This window comes from Globicephala melas, chromosome X (genome assembly GCF_963455315.2).
Source record: "Globicephala melas chromosome X, mGloMel1.2, whole genome shotgun sequence".
Taxonomy (NCBI): Eukaryota; Metazoa; Chordata; class Mammalia; order Artiodactyla; family Delphinidae; genus Globicephala; species Globicephala melas.
The window spans coordinates 2,356,350-2,371,255 of NC_083335.1; positions in this window are offsets into that span (position 1 = coordinate 2,356,350).

Below are 14,906 nucleotides of genomic sequence, written 5' to 3' on the forward strand. Positions count from 1 at the left end.
ACTTTGTAAAGCCAAGAAGCTAAAAATCACCTTCTTCTCAACTCTGAATTCTTATTTCTTGTTGCATTATTGATTTAGTACTGGAGATAAGTAGTGGTATCTAGGAAACTAGTTAACTAGATATGACTAGCAATAACTAGAATGTATATATATATATGTGTGTGTGTGTGTGTGTGTGAAAATAGGAAACACATTCTTCTGAAATCTAAATCCTTGTTTCTTGTTGGAATCATGAGTTAGTTCTCTAAATATCTTGTGAAGCCTAGGTAAGTACTTAATGAGACAGAACTAGAGATAATTAGAACGCCTAGATGAAGTCCAAAAGCTGAAATGTTAGATTTTCCTAAAGTATAAATAGTTATTTCTTGTTTTATAATGTGTTAGTATCATATATGGCTAGTGGAACCTTAGAAATTAATTAACTAGAAATGATTAATGATAACTAGAATAATTAGTTGAAAGCAGGGTTCTAGAAATCACTCCTCAACACAAAATTCTTATTTATTGTTGGAATAATACATTAGTACTATTGATAAGTTGTGGGATCTAGGAAAATACTTCCTTAAAGATAAGTTGAATAACAAGTAGAAGCCAGGAATTGGAAACATTTTTTTCAAATACAATATTTTAAATTAATGAGTTAGCGTTACATAACTATGTATTTGTAGATAACTAGCTAAATGGACATTACTAGATATAATTAGAATAAATAAAGACCAGAGGCTGAAAATTATGCTTTTCTGAACTCTAAATTTTTATTTCCTATTGAAACAAGAGATCAATACTCTAGATGATTAACGTTACCTAGGTAAGTTATTAACATGGGGATAAGTATAAATAACCAAAATAACCATTTGATGCCAGGAAATTGCAGAATAGGAGTTTTCTACATCAATGCCCAGCCCCACACAGAACACCCATCTTGACAGTCACTCATAGATGAGAGCATCTTTGTTCAGGAGTCCAGTAGAGAGCTCCCTGCAGGCTGTTGGAGCAAACATCTGAGAATAGACACATTGAAGAGGGTAAGAAGGACAGTTTCACTACACCTGTGTCACTCCTCCCCCAACGTGGCACAGTTCAGTGCCACGAGAAACTCCCTCAGCCCACAATGTTTCCCACAGGGGAAAGTGAGAGAATGGGAGTGAGCACCCACCTTCCTCAGTCATGTGGGAGGCTGCCCAAGATGCCCGCTTCCTTCTCGTCCCATACAGAATACTGAGGTTATCTGTGCAGCTGAAGGATTGGACAGAGGCTGGGAGAACAGCAATGAGAGCTTCGAACTCATCAAAGGGACACTACTAACCACTTCACGGTTCATTCTACGACCTACTTTGTGGAATCCATTAGGAAACCCGCCCATGAGATGTTGAGGACACCTCACCTGCAGACCGCTCCCCAATTGGCCCACAGGCACCCCCAATGCCTCAAGTACCACCCCCACCCCCCGCCAAAGCCCTGTGGTCAGCTCCTGGAGTGTACTCCTATGGACAACAAATGAAAGCCTTTGCAGACAGCTAGCGAGCACATACCAAAAGCTGGCCTAACTCTGTGGGATTGGAGTGAGGCTCACAAACTTGACCGTTTCAGGGCACCACTCTAGGGAACACAAACAGGGGGCTCTCAGCACCCTGCCTGGCTTTGCAGGATTGAAAGCATGCAAGCTTAAGAATTCCCTCCCAGAGATCAGCTCGGTGCTTTGTGACCACCTAGAGGGGTGGGATAGGGAGGGTGGGAGGGAGACGCCATACGGAGGGGATATGGGGATATGTGTATATGTATAGCTGATTCACTTTATTATAAAGCAGAAACTAACACATCACTGTAAAGCAAGTATACTCCAATAAAGATGTTAAAAAAAAAACATGCATTATAGGAGGTGCATCAAACTGATAAGGAATTGAATTTGGAAGGAATTCAAGAAGAAAAAAACAAAAAAAAGAACACTGGTAAAACCAAATACCGTGTCCCACAGCGATCACACTGCACAGCCAGAGTTGAAATACGTTCATTTTCTTAGTTCTCAAATATCCCAGGCTGTCTTCAATTATAGTGACTTCTTTTGTGGTCTTTAAGGTTTTTGTCCCACAAGTAATAACATGAAGTATTTTATTTAAAAGAATTCAAGCAGTCCAGATTTATATGGAGTAAACTATAAAAGTACATCGTGGCCCTCCTGCAGTCCCACCACTGTATCCCTCTCCCTAGTGGTACCCACTGTCAATGATGACGAAGAGTCACCCTCCGCTGAACTGCCTCTGGAGAGTTTGCCGCACTTTCTCAGACCCTCATTTGCCCTGGAGGTAAACTTGCCTTGGACTAGTCAGTATCACATTTCAGAGAACATAATTCATTTGGGGATTGCACTAAAAATCACTGAATTGTACACTTTAAAAGCATTGACCTTATGGTGTGTGAGTTTTATCTCATTTAAGAAGAAAGTTAACCCATAACGACCTCAATAAATCAATACAAAGGCAAAAACAAAAAGGAAATCACTTTGTTTAGGGTGGTGGAATGAAGGGGTGGTTTTCAGTTCATTAAAAGTGATCGTTAATGTTATTTCACCTTTTCAGTGAGAAAATTGTCATTACACCCCACTTGTAATGTAAAAAAAAAAAAAGGGATTCCTTTGGGGTGCCTCCAGGCTTCATTCCTGAAGACTGATTCACACTGGGTTGCCAGTGGCGGTCAGGAGTCATGCCTCTTGCCTTGCCTAAAAGCATTTCCCTGGGCGCCTGCTAATGAAGCCTGAGGCACAGGCACAGAAGCCAACAGACAGAGTGGCTTCCTGGCATGCCCTCAGAACTCCATGGGCAGAGATACAAATAGCCTTCTCCCTCCCCTTCCCTCACTCCCTCTCTTTCCATAAATAGTACCATATTCTTTTGGTAGTCCAAGCTAAATGCCTGGGATTAATCCCTCATACCCACTTCTCTCCCTCATTAACCCACAAGTACCGTCACCCAGTTCTGTGCATTCATCTTCCAGCAGTCTTCTAACTCTGCGCACTTCTCTCTGTCTCCATAGCAAGTCCAAGCCAGCACTCTCTCTAGCCTAAACTACTGACTACATTCACCTCCTACCTGCTCCTCCTATAGGCTCTTTTCCCCCCTTTATTTAAAAAGTAAATCCAAGCCTATCACATTCTTCTCTGAAAGTACAGCAGGCAGGGGCTTCCTATCACCCTTGGAAATAAATCCCAGATCCTTCCTATGGCCTCCAAAATCCTGCCTCACTGCCCCAAGTGCCCATCTGACCTCAACTTGTGCCAATCCCCCTATTGACTCTGCTCCAGCCACTCAGACCTCCCTGTTCTGAAGACATAGCAAGCTCTGATGTGCTATTACTTCTTCTGGCAGTGTTCCTCCACTTCAGATGGCCGTCACCGCCCCATCCCTCAGGTGTCCATCCAATACCACTGCCTCAGCAGATGTGGTAGGAAAATTTCCTGGGTCACAAGTCTGCCTTCCCTCCCTTCCCTTGCCACGGTTCGCTGTAGGTGGAACATACTTCCATGCCCCTCTACATTTGGGCTTTGGTCTGTGATGTGCATTGGCCCATGAAATGTGAATGGATATGAGCTACACTATGTCCAGCCAGAGGCTTTAATGTGCTTATGTAGTTTAGCTTGCCCTCTTCCACCCCTGCCCTGGACCATTAGGAGACCTTCCCTAACTCAGGTAGCCACTGACCTTTTCATCTGGGTCCCAGAATAATAAAAGACCGAAAGCCATCTCCATGCTGACCACAACCGACCCGAAGTCCTATACAGGACAAATAAATGTTGTAAACCACTGAGGCCTGGAGACTTCTCGTTGTGCAGCAGTATTCCAGCAAACACTCATGGGGAGAAGTATTTAGTCAAAACTAGAGAATGAAGTTAAAATCTAGATAGATGAATAGTGAGACACCCAGCTCCACTTCCTACCTAGCTCCCATACCACTGGCCGCCAGGTGAATATCTTCCAGACAAAAGATGAAAAAGGACTTCTCCATGGAGAAAAAAGGTGGGGAGAAAAGTAGATGAAGAGGAAAGGCCTGCAGACACTAGCCATGAGAAAATCCATCATTAAAAAGCTAGTTCATCATTTCTCGGCCTTTTGGCTAAGATCAAGTGTAAAAAGCTAGTTTGCTTCCTTGTCACCCAACAATCATGCCCTCCAGGGAGTAGGTCTCCCTGACCCCCATACACACAGAGCTTCCAGTTAGTTCCAAGCCATTTTCAAGGGCCTTATTGTTTTTTCTTTAATAAAAAATGTACCAAAATATTCATTTTGAAGTAGGAAAAAACCTGAATGTCCATCAAAAGAGGCTCTCTGCTTTTGGGAAAGAGGCCGAAATGGCCATGCCTCACTGGAGTGTTCCTGCATTGCCCCATGGCCACTGCCTCTCTCCACGCCGCTGCCATATTTAGCCTGGATGACTCACTATACTCCCACCTACTCTCCCCTTGCCTGGACTTCGGCACTCATTCTCCACATAGCAGTCAGGGGGTCATTCTGAAACGCCCATCTGATCAGATCAGCGCTTGGCTCAGAACTTCCAGTGGCCAGCAGACCCCTGTCCGTGGCCTGCAAGGCCCCTTCCTAGCTCTGCCGGAGCAGGTCCCGCTTGTCTGCCTTTCACTGGTTCTACTCCAGGCAGGGGCCACAGATGGGCCTTTCCCCGTTCCGAAAACCCGTGTCTCAGAGGCTGTACTCTTCCTGCTTCCTTCACTTGCCCAGAATCCCTGAACTCGGGCTCCTCCTTATCCTTTTCCCATCTTCACAAAGTGGCTTTTGTAACCACTCTGTCTACAGTAAGTATCCCCCCCAATGCTTACTTTTTTTTTTTTTTTTCCTGTACGCGGGCCTCTCACTGTTGTGGCCTCTCCCGTTGCGGAGCACAGGCTCCGGACGCGCAGGCTCAGCGGCCATGGCTCACGGGCCCAGCCGCTCCGCGGCACGTGGGATCTTCCCGGACCGGGGCACGAACCCACGTCCCCTGCATCGGCAGGCGGACTCTCAACCACTGCACCTCCAGGGAAGCCCAGCAGACAGATTCTTAACAACTGAGCCACCAGGGAAGCCCCCAGCACTTACTCTTAATGTTTTTGTCTTAACATTGATGAGGATTTGTAATTATATAGATTTTTTTCCTTCCTTGAGTTATTGCCCCAGACTGTAAGGACCACTGGAGCAGGCCTCACGATGGCATTCACTGTGGAATCCCCAGCATTGATGCAAGGCCTGGTCCAAAAGAGACCTTCCAGAAACGGCTCTGAATGAAAGGGCCAGGTGGGATCTGTGATAGGGTGGAAAGTGCTTGATGTACATACTTACTAGCGAGCAGACCATGGTGCCTTTGTGTATGTGGCTGGGAGAAGATGGGGCAAGTTCACGTAGAATAAAATCTGAGTGTTTCTCTGTCCCCCCTGCAAAATCCTCTGCCTTCCCTTTGGAGCGTCTCCTTCTCCAGCCCCACTGCAGCCCTGAGTCACCAGTCACGGGAGGGAGTCACTGGGCTGAGGGCTACAGCAAAGGCAGACAGTGTGGGGAGAAGGGAGAGGACTGGGTCCAGCTTGTAGAACAAGGGTCCTGGAGGGAGGGGTGAGCCCAACAGGGCTGGAGAGAAAGAAGAGAAGGAAGAGAAACCTGGGTCCGCATGGGGAAGGAGGGAGGACCCTTCCCAGGGGTGGCAGGGGCTGCCTGGAGGAGGCCCCTCTGCCCAGCTCTCTTCTCTGTGGCCTTAGAGAGAGGGCCCGACCCTGCACAGCTCGGAGCTGCACCCCTGGAGCCCCACAGAGGGAGGAGTTGTCCCGGAGCAGCCAGGGATGCAGATGAGAGGCTGGGGGGAGCTGCCCTGGGGGCTGTGCCCGACAAGGTTGAGGGCCTCCAAGGACAGGGTCCGTCCTACCAAAGGAACACAGGTAACTGCTGCATCTTAATTCAACTGGCTGCTCACTGAAGCCGACTGGCTAGAGCAGGAAGCACCTGTGTCTATCACCTGTGTGAACTGGCAAGGGAAGGTACGTTGGCCTACGTGTACCTGTGAGCCTCTGGAGCCAAACTGAGTGGGTTCGATTCCTGACTTGTCCCCATACTTGCTGTGTCCACTTGGACAAACCACTTGCTCTCTTGGGTCCTCAGTTTCTTCATCAATAAAATGAAGACGATGCTACCTGCGACCTAAAGCTTTTTGGAAGATGAACTGAGTTATATTCGAAAAGCACCCGTAATTCTGTGTGCCTGGCAGACTGTAAATACGATACAAGTGTTTGCTGTTGTTATTACCTGTTCTCACTACCTGCATACCGATTCCGGATGACCTGAAATCCAATTAGTGGATGCTGAGGGGCTCAATTCTGAAATTCTGGAAAACTTCAACCTGCCAGGGAGGCCCAGAAGAAGTAGGAACAATAAATTAAAGACTTGGAGAATTTCTAAGAAAATGTTGTCAGTTACTTTTTAAAGACCAGTTCAACTTTATTTTGCATTTAGTTAAAAATGACCCAGGAGTGTTGTAAGTTTCAAAGCAATAATGCATATTAGATATCTTGCACTTCACCATTTGCCCCATCAATCCCACTCCATAGTAGATAGCCTGACAAGTTTGCAAAGATGTTGCATAAGGTTGTTTAATTTTGCTGTTGCTTACAATAATGGAAACCTGAAAAAAACCACAATAGCTATCAATAGTGAATTGCTTTAAATAGATTATGGTATGTTGGTAAAGTGGAATGCTATGCAGCCATGAAAAGGGGTGAATATTTGTCTATGCCTGTATATTCACTGACATGGAAAGCTGTCCACAACACATTATTGAGGGCAAAATGGCAGGTAGAGAATCACAGTATACACCTCCAAGTACCCATATCTCCACACATAATTGTGCAGAGAGACATGCTCAGAAGAATGCTCATACAAAAGTTGGTAGTGGTTGTCTTTGGGAGGAAGGATTTCAAGATATTTATACTTTCTTCTTTATGTCTCTATTTTTTAAATTTCTAGAATTAGCACATATTATCTTTGTAATAAAGCAAATCTCGGTAAAAAAAATCTATTTCTTAAATGAATGAATGTCTTTCAAATAAAACCATGAAACACAACAAATAGTTTCCTTTCTTGCCCTTCTCCCGCCCCTTTCTCTGGGGTAAGCTGTTATTATTAAACATGGTATTCCTTTGAATGAAATGTCAATGTCCCATGAGGGAGAAGGCAATTGGGAATATCTCACACATTGTTATGAATGCTGAAGGTGGGTAAGCGCCAGAGGCCGACAAAAAGCCCACACAACATCTAGAATTCTTAAAATGTTCATTTTTTTTCCTGCTCAGAACTGGAGTTGCAAAACCCAGTTCAATCCAGGACCTCCAGGTGGTCAGTTCCCACTCTTTCTGTGAACGGATCACATAAGAGTGCCTCCCGTGGGAGATACTAAATAAATAGAAAACCGCTCTTACTACGAGAAATTGAAAGAGGCCGTGCATGCCTTCCGTCACTGCTCAGAGGACACCAACTCGCCTGGCTTTCACTCACTCGCCTGGACAGGAGACTCCTGGCGCTTCTCTTTCCAGCATCCATGGTCCCTCTGCTGGCTCTAACTGGGAGATCATGTCCGGTCTGGAAATTGGAATCCCTAGTTTTTGAAAAAGAAAGGGGACCTAGTGATTTGTGCTGCGGACACAATGGAGTCCCAGAGTTCCATTCCAATCATTTGGCCTTTGGGGGAAGAGGCATTATGGGAGACCCCACAGAGTGGTACCAAGAATATCTATCTCCACAGAGCCCAATGTGATTTCCAAGGAGGGCTGGAGGAAGGGAAAGGCGGTAGGCCTAGGAACAGTGGTGGGAAACTCTCAGCTGCAAGGAACAGCTGGCTTTACCCCCCCCCAGATAAAATGGGAATCTCAAGTCATCTCCATTGGAGCCTGAGAGGAAGACCCCTGGCCTAGAAGGTCAGAGGACAGAGCGCTCAACGCCTCTGAAGGAGCTTAAGGAAGTTTATCGACAGCTCCATCTGCCACTGGGCTTTCGACAGGAAAGAGAAACAGATCCCTCCGAGCAGGGCCCAGCCACCCCCCACCCTCCTGGTAGAAGCCTCGAAGACACATCTGGGAATACCACAGACTCCTAAAAGACCCAGTCCATTCCTACTTACCTTGAGCCTCCTCGGGGAGGGCTGGAGTTGGCAGCACTGTAGAAAGAGAAGATGGACGGGAAGGCGTCCAACAGTGTTCAAGATCTCCTCTGCTCCAAGACCGTGCCAGCTGAGCCCGTACTATGGGTCTAGCTGAGTGCTTTACTCTGTGGAAGCTACAAAAAGGAGCAGACACACCTCTTCTCTCACGAAGAAAACCAATTTATTAGGAAGAAAATAATTAAAGCACATTCCAATGAGCCCTTACATGCTGGACATGGTGGGGATGGGAAATTCTCTCAGCAACAAGGAACTGGCTTGACTTGTCCCTCCGTACAGGCCGAGCACTCCCAGTTCCAATCCCCTCCAGTCCCAGCTCTCGGCCTGCTCAATAAATGTTTGTTGGGGGAATGATTACAACAATTTGAGGATGAAAGCCCTGAGTACGAAGTCAAATGATTAGTTTTATTGTAGAGAGTATATGGACTGCTGGAGCGACAAAGAAGGGAGGGAGGTGGGGTTGGGGCAGTGATGCTGGATGAGTGAGAATGGCTTTATAAGGGAAGCTGAGACTTAGAGGGGACACTTCATACCTTTGACCCACATCATCAAGAGTCCTTACAGCAGAGGTTCAAGCCCCTTCAACTTCCATTGCTTTGCAGGGACGCATCCCCCCCGCCAGGGCCTTCTGCGGGATTACTGCACTTGTCTCATAGCTGATCTTCTTGCCACCTCCGATCTCATGCTCTACCTTCCATTGTCTACACGAGGGTGGCCGTTCTGAAATGCAATCCTAGGCATGGCAGGCTTCTTTTTAAAATCCTCTCCAAGCACTCCTTCTAGGATGAAACCAAACTCCTTCAAGTGATACTCTAGACCTTTATCAACCTGGCCTTATCTCCACCTACTCCTGCCCACAGAGACACCCTGCTCCAGCAGAACTGTCCTTTTCACTGTTCCCTGCGTACATTATGCTCCTTTATGTCTCCAATGCTTTTGTACATGCTTTTGAACACATTCAAGTTCAAAAGCAATTACCATCTGATCCTAAAAACACCCCCACACTATCTCCTCAGGGATTTAAAACATCTAGACACTCATAATTACAAGGTTAGGTGAAAAAGGAGATAACAAAAATAGACATGAAAATGCACAAAAACAAAAGAAAATACACAAATTTGAAATCAGTTTTGTTGAGTAATAGAGTTATGAACAGTTCCTTTTTCTTCTACAAGAAGAAATACGTTAGCGTTGCTATGCAGGTGTGCTCTGCTTTCGAAAGTTTTATGCTGCCACTTCCGTTTTATAGACCTACATCAGTACCTCTTTTCGCTAACCAAAGAAATCCAAAGGGAATTTATGAAAAATGAAAATTGCAACGTGTTCAGCGTGTGTTTTGCCGGGGGCCACGACAGAGGCAGCGCGCGCCCCTGAGCTGCAGCAAGAGTGGCACCTCCAAGCTCCTTCCTCAGGAACTACAGTCAGCATCTCAGCATCGAGCCTTCAGAGCTTTGAAATGTGTCTGTGAGCATCTGTGCTTGACCTCAGATTTATTTTGTGCATCCGTGAACAAGATGTGCCCTGGGGTCATTGCTTCTTTGCTGCCATTTCAGCACAGGAAAGGTTTCAGAGGAACACCCTGCTTTTGGATAGCAGGGAAAACCTGTATTTAGATTTCGCTGGATGCCATCAAAATTGTGGTGTTAAAGTTTCATTTTCAAATGTCAACATTTACAGTGTAGCAGAACTGATGTATTTACAAGTATTTAAACTTAGAGTGAGAGCTTTAGATGCCAACTGCCATGTGTGAGGGGATGCATAGTTTCTCAGAGATTTTTTTTAGGGGGTTTGTGAGCAAACACTGACTGCTTCCCATCTAAACTGTCCTCTGCCGGCTAGGGTTCTGCAGCAGCCCATTCAGTGGTGTTCTGAAAGACCGCCTCGTCCCCGCCAAAACTTTCTCCACGTTGCAGCAGGAGTGACCTCTTAAAATGCAAATCTGATCACATTAGTCCCTTGCTTAGCAATCCTTCAACGACTTCCCACTGTGCTTTGAATTAGGGCTAGAGTCCTTCGCCTGGTTTACACAGCCTGAGAGGTGTGTTATCGGTCTGCCAGTCCTGATGATCTCGAACCAGCCCCCCACCCTTGTCCCATATGCCATATTTCAGCCTGTCTTAGGTAATATTGTCCCCACCGCTGGACTTGTGAACACTGCTGTGCCCTCCGCCTGAACGTTCCTGCCTTCCTTCTTCCCCTGGGCATCTCCTACCTGTCCTTCAGTTGTCAGCACCGTTGCCCGAGGGAAGACTTCCTTGACTTTCCAGACTGATTCGTATCCCTCTAGAGAGTTGTCCTAGAGCAGTGTGTACCTTTCCTCATAGCACTAGTCATATTTGCCATTTTATGTCTCTATATCAGCGGGCATGATACTTAAGGCAGAGCCACAAAGACTCGGGAGTGACTTTACAAACAACCGAAATTGCAGTCCCTCCACACGTATTCCCGTCCCATCCACAGGACAAGCTCCCAGTTCCTTTCGAGTGAGAAAACAGCTCTTTGGCCTCCCTTCATTCCTCCCCACGCTGCAGTCTACAGGGAACTGTCCATGCTCTGAGGTCTCCACGCTTGATGACCCTTGACGCTGAAAGGGGTCACTTTTCTGTCTCAAGCACCTGGCTCTGACAACCAAGAGTCATGGCTTTCAAGGGGATTGTCTTTGCCAGTCTCCACAGACGTGTGAAAAAAAAAAACCCAAGAGTCACACCCTTTGTTGTCTTTGGACATTTCCCATTGTGTTCACCGCTCAGATCCCTGAACTCTAGAGCCCTACCTGATTTGGAACAAGCACTCAGGGAACGTTGGTCGACCCTTTGCATCTCTGTACCACCCATTCCTGGAAGGAAATGCACATGAAGAGCTTTTGCTGCCACCTGGATGGATGCTAGGACACTGGGATGCATCCCCTTGACGGACATGAAAGAGTTTATCCCACAACGTTTCCTCGGGGGCTCATTTCCTTAAGGTCTCTGGTCATGCCTTAGACTATGCACTGAGTTAGGGCAGGGTGTGTTTCTGCTCTGGCCCGCAGGTCGGCGTAGGCTCAGCACATACTACAATGGGTGGAACATCGTGGGGCAGCTTAACTCCTTGTTTGGGTGAACTAAAGGAGGTCCTCATTTTGTCTGGGGAAAGCCCCAGGAGCTCCCCGAGTTCACAGGGATGGAATATCCTACCCTGTGGGGAGGGGCAGGGTGAGGATAAAGCCTACCTTCCCTTCCCAAGGGAGAGGGACAGACAGTCCCCTTCACACCTGGCCCCCCTGGAGGCGAGAGGAGTGCTTGCAGTTGGAGAAGACTGAAGGTCAGTCAGGAGAGAGAGGGCCTAGGAAAGGGGTCCATAGACAAGCAGGCAGAGCCTTCGGAGCTCCCTGAGGGTCCACTGGGTGGGGCTGGATCAGGCTTCTGAGGGAGGAAGTGGACTCAGTCACCCTGGGTCCAGGTGTCATAGGGCAGGACACACCCTTATTCTAGGCATGGACGGAGGTGGCACGTCAAGAGGGACTAGACCTGCCCGCCTCTCCCGGGCTTCGGTCCTAGGAAGTGGGACCTGCTAGGCTCTGAGGAGACAGTGCCGGGAGAGGAGGGCCAAGCCTGACAACACCGGGCCAGCCCTGCCTTGCAGCAGCCCAGCTCTGCAGCCTGGAAATTGCTATTCCTGGAGTCTTCACGACTGAAGGCTCCTGAGTTCCCCGAGCCCCTCCCTCACTGGGGCTTTGCCCCCGACCGCCCACCCTGCATGCTGCAGGAGGCAGACAGAGCCTGGATGGGACATCATGGCAGGGAGCATAGCATCACCTCAGGAAAATACAGAAACAGGGACTCTTCAAGACAGTACCACATACACACTCACAGGGGATCCTCACAGCCTCCAAGCAAGACAGAGGGGCAGATGACTCCAATCGACAGATGAGCAGTAGGGAGCCGCTAAGGAAGAGTAACTTCCCCAGGCAAATACGAGGGAACCCAGGAGTCTTCATCAGCTCAGGCCACCGTAACCAAAAGCCACAGACTGGGGGCCTTAAACCGCAGACCTTGATTTTCTCCCAGTTCTGGAGGCTGGAGGTCTGAGATCAAGGTGCGGCAGGGTCGGTTTCTGGTGAGAGGTCTTTTCCCAACTCATAGGTAGGTGGCAGGCATCTCACTGTGTATGACCTCTTTGTACAATGTGGGGGGCAGAGATGGTGGGAGAGAGAGCACAAGGGCAAGCGAGAGGTCTCTGGCTTCTCTTCTGATAAGGACCCTACTCCAATCCGATCAGGGCCTCATGACCTCATTTAACCTTAATTACCCCCTTGTAGGCCTTATCTCCAAATCCAGTCCCATTGGGGGTTAGGGCTTTGACATACAGACACTGGGGAGACCAAATATGGTCCATGGCACCAGGTGCTCCATAACAGAGACTCAGAGAATATGGCTTATTTCACCACCGCCTCTGTTCAAAGTGTTCAAAGTGACAGTTCAATGCATTTGGAAAACCGCATCCACCCCGCGACTAAGCCAGCGCCCTGTCAAAACAGAGAACATTTCTATCTTCTCAGAAAGGAGCCACACCCTCCTTGCCAGTCGCTTCTACCTCCCTGGAGACTCTGCCACCCTCTGAAGTTCCTTCACCACAGGCCCATTTTGCCTGGTTTGGCATATTCCGTGCCAGTGGAATCACACAGTGCCACAGCCTGGTGTCTAATTTCTCTCGCTCGGCATCCTCTCTGTGAGACACACCCGTGTGGCTGCGAGGGTCTGCAGCCCGCTGGTTTTCACTTCTGTGTAGGATTGCCCCAGGGTAGGGGATTCACAGCAAGTCCCTCGTCCCTTCTCCTGCTGATGGGCACTTGGGCTGGTTCTGGTGTGGAGCCATTATGATAAAAGCTGGTGTGGATGTCCTTGAGGGAGTCTCTCTGTGGACGTGTGTGTTCCATTGTCCTGGGTAAATAAGTAGGAATGACAGGCTGGGCCACAAGGGAGGGAAGTGAACGATTTACTTAAGATGGCTCCACGCAGAATGTCCAAAGTGGTTGTGGCAATTCACACTCACATCACCAGTTCCTGGTGTGGGGACCATCCCAAGCCAGACACGAGGCAGAGAGAGGCCGGCCGCTTATCAGGCCGTGGCCTGAGTCCCACACCTGTACTGAGCACATTACGGAACATGCTGCAAGCAGCCAGATCTGCGAAGGTCGGAGACTTGCTGACACTTACCCAGCCCAGTAGGAGCCTCAAGTCGGGGAAGCACGAGAACCGTGTTGGGGTAGCGCTCAGAAGGACCATGCCACCCGAAAGCAGCCAACTGCACCTGCGAGGTATCCGTGGGCAGGTGGACGCGGAGGCTGCTGGCAGCCAGGAAGAAGCTGTCCCCCAGGTAGGAGTGGCCAGTGAGGGAATGGCAGGTTCACAAAGGGAAGAAGGGGGCCTGCTTGGCTGCCCGAGAGCCTGTGGAGGGTTTGGGGCAGGGCTGGGAGCCCCCAGAGGTGGGGGCGGAGGAAGAGGACCACTGAGCAGTCAGAGCAGGCTGCAGCTGGTGGGGAGCTGGTCTGAGGCCAAAATTTAGGAAGTGTGGGTGGACACTGCCTGGTAAGAAGGTAGGGGAGAGCTCCAGGCTCTCCCTAGAGGAGACAAGAGGGGCGCGTCGAGCTGCGCAGAGCTTGAGCCCTCGGCAATTGTGGGGCACAGAAGCCCCTCCCGGGCTGTGAGCCGACGACTCTCCCACTCAACCCTCAGAGGCTGAGGGACATCTCCCAGGTCACCCAGCTGGCAGGCGGCCAAATGGAAAGAAACACTGAGACCCTCTCTGCTGCCACACTTGCCGGGTTTCTGTGAGCTTAGCTAGGCTGGCCGTCCCCTGGACTTCATTCCCAACAGTAAGGTGTGTGGTGGAGGGGGTAAGTTATGGGAGCACCCTGTCACCTAGTGGCCCGGAGCCTGTGTGAATCTGTGTCTATTCCTCCCTTGCTCAACAACCGCTGGGCACTGGCTCTGTGCAGGGCCTGCTGCTGGCAATCGGGGGAACAAGCCCAAAGACAGAAGACCCCGGAGGCTGAACCAAGCCAGTGGCATGATGACAAGTCCTTTACCTGCATCCGGGAGCCCAGCGGTCTGCCCTCGGAGCCCCAAGTTGGGGGGTGGTGGTGAAGGGAGGAGGAGGACGGAAGGGAGTAGAATGTGTGTCTACCTGGGCGTCACAGGGGACTCCTAAACGTGAGCATAGCCACAGGAACTCATCCCCACCCCTGTCACCCTGATGCCCACAGCAAAGGCCCCAGCCAGCATCTATTACATGATGACACACGAGGCAATGCTGCTGATGTGAATATGAGCGGAGGGTACTCCAGGGTCCATGTTTGATGTGGGCGGCCAGTCGGGGAGGCCTCCAAGGCCAGGGCGTGGGAGGGGGGTTCCGCTGAGACTTGAATGCGGAGGAGGGGGCCACCATGGGAATTTTGGGGGGGCGGCTTGTCCCACACAGAGGAGGAACCAAGGCAAAGGCCACAGATGGGAATGAGTTTGGTGTGCTCTGGGGCCGGCCGAGAAGTCCATCACAGCAGGAGTCTGGTGAGGGGGCTGCCGATGGGTGGCATGGGAAGGAGAGCCTAAGAGGAGGCCAGCTGCCGGCGGGGGTGGGGGAGCTGCTGGCCAGGGAGAGGACTTTGGAGTTTACTCTAAGGAGATGGGGAGCCACAGGGAGGACACATCACCGGGGAGGAGTGGGGTCTGGTGGCGTTGCAAAGA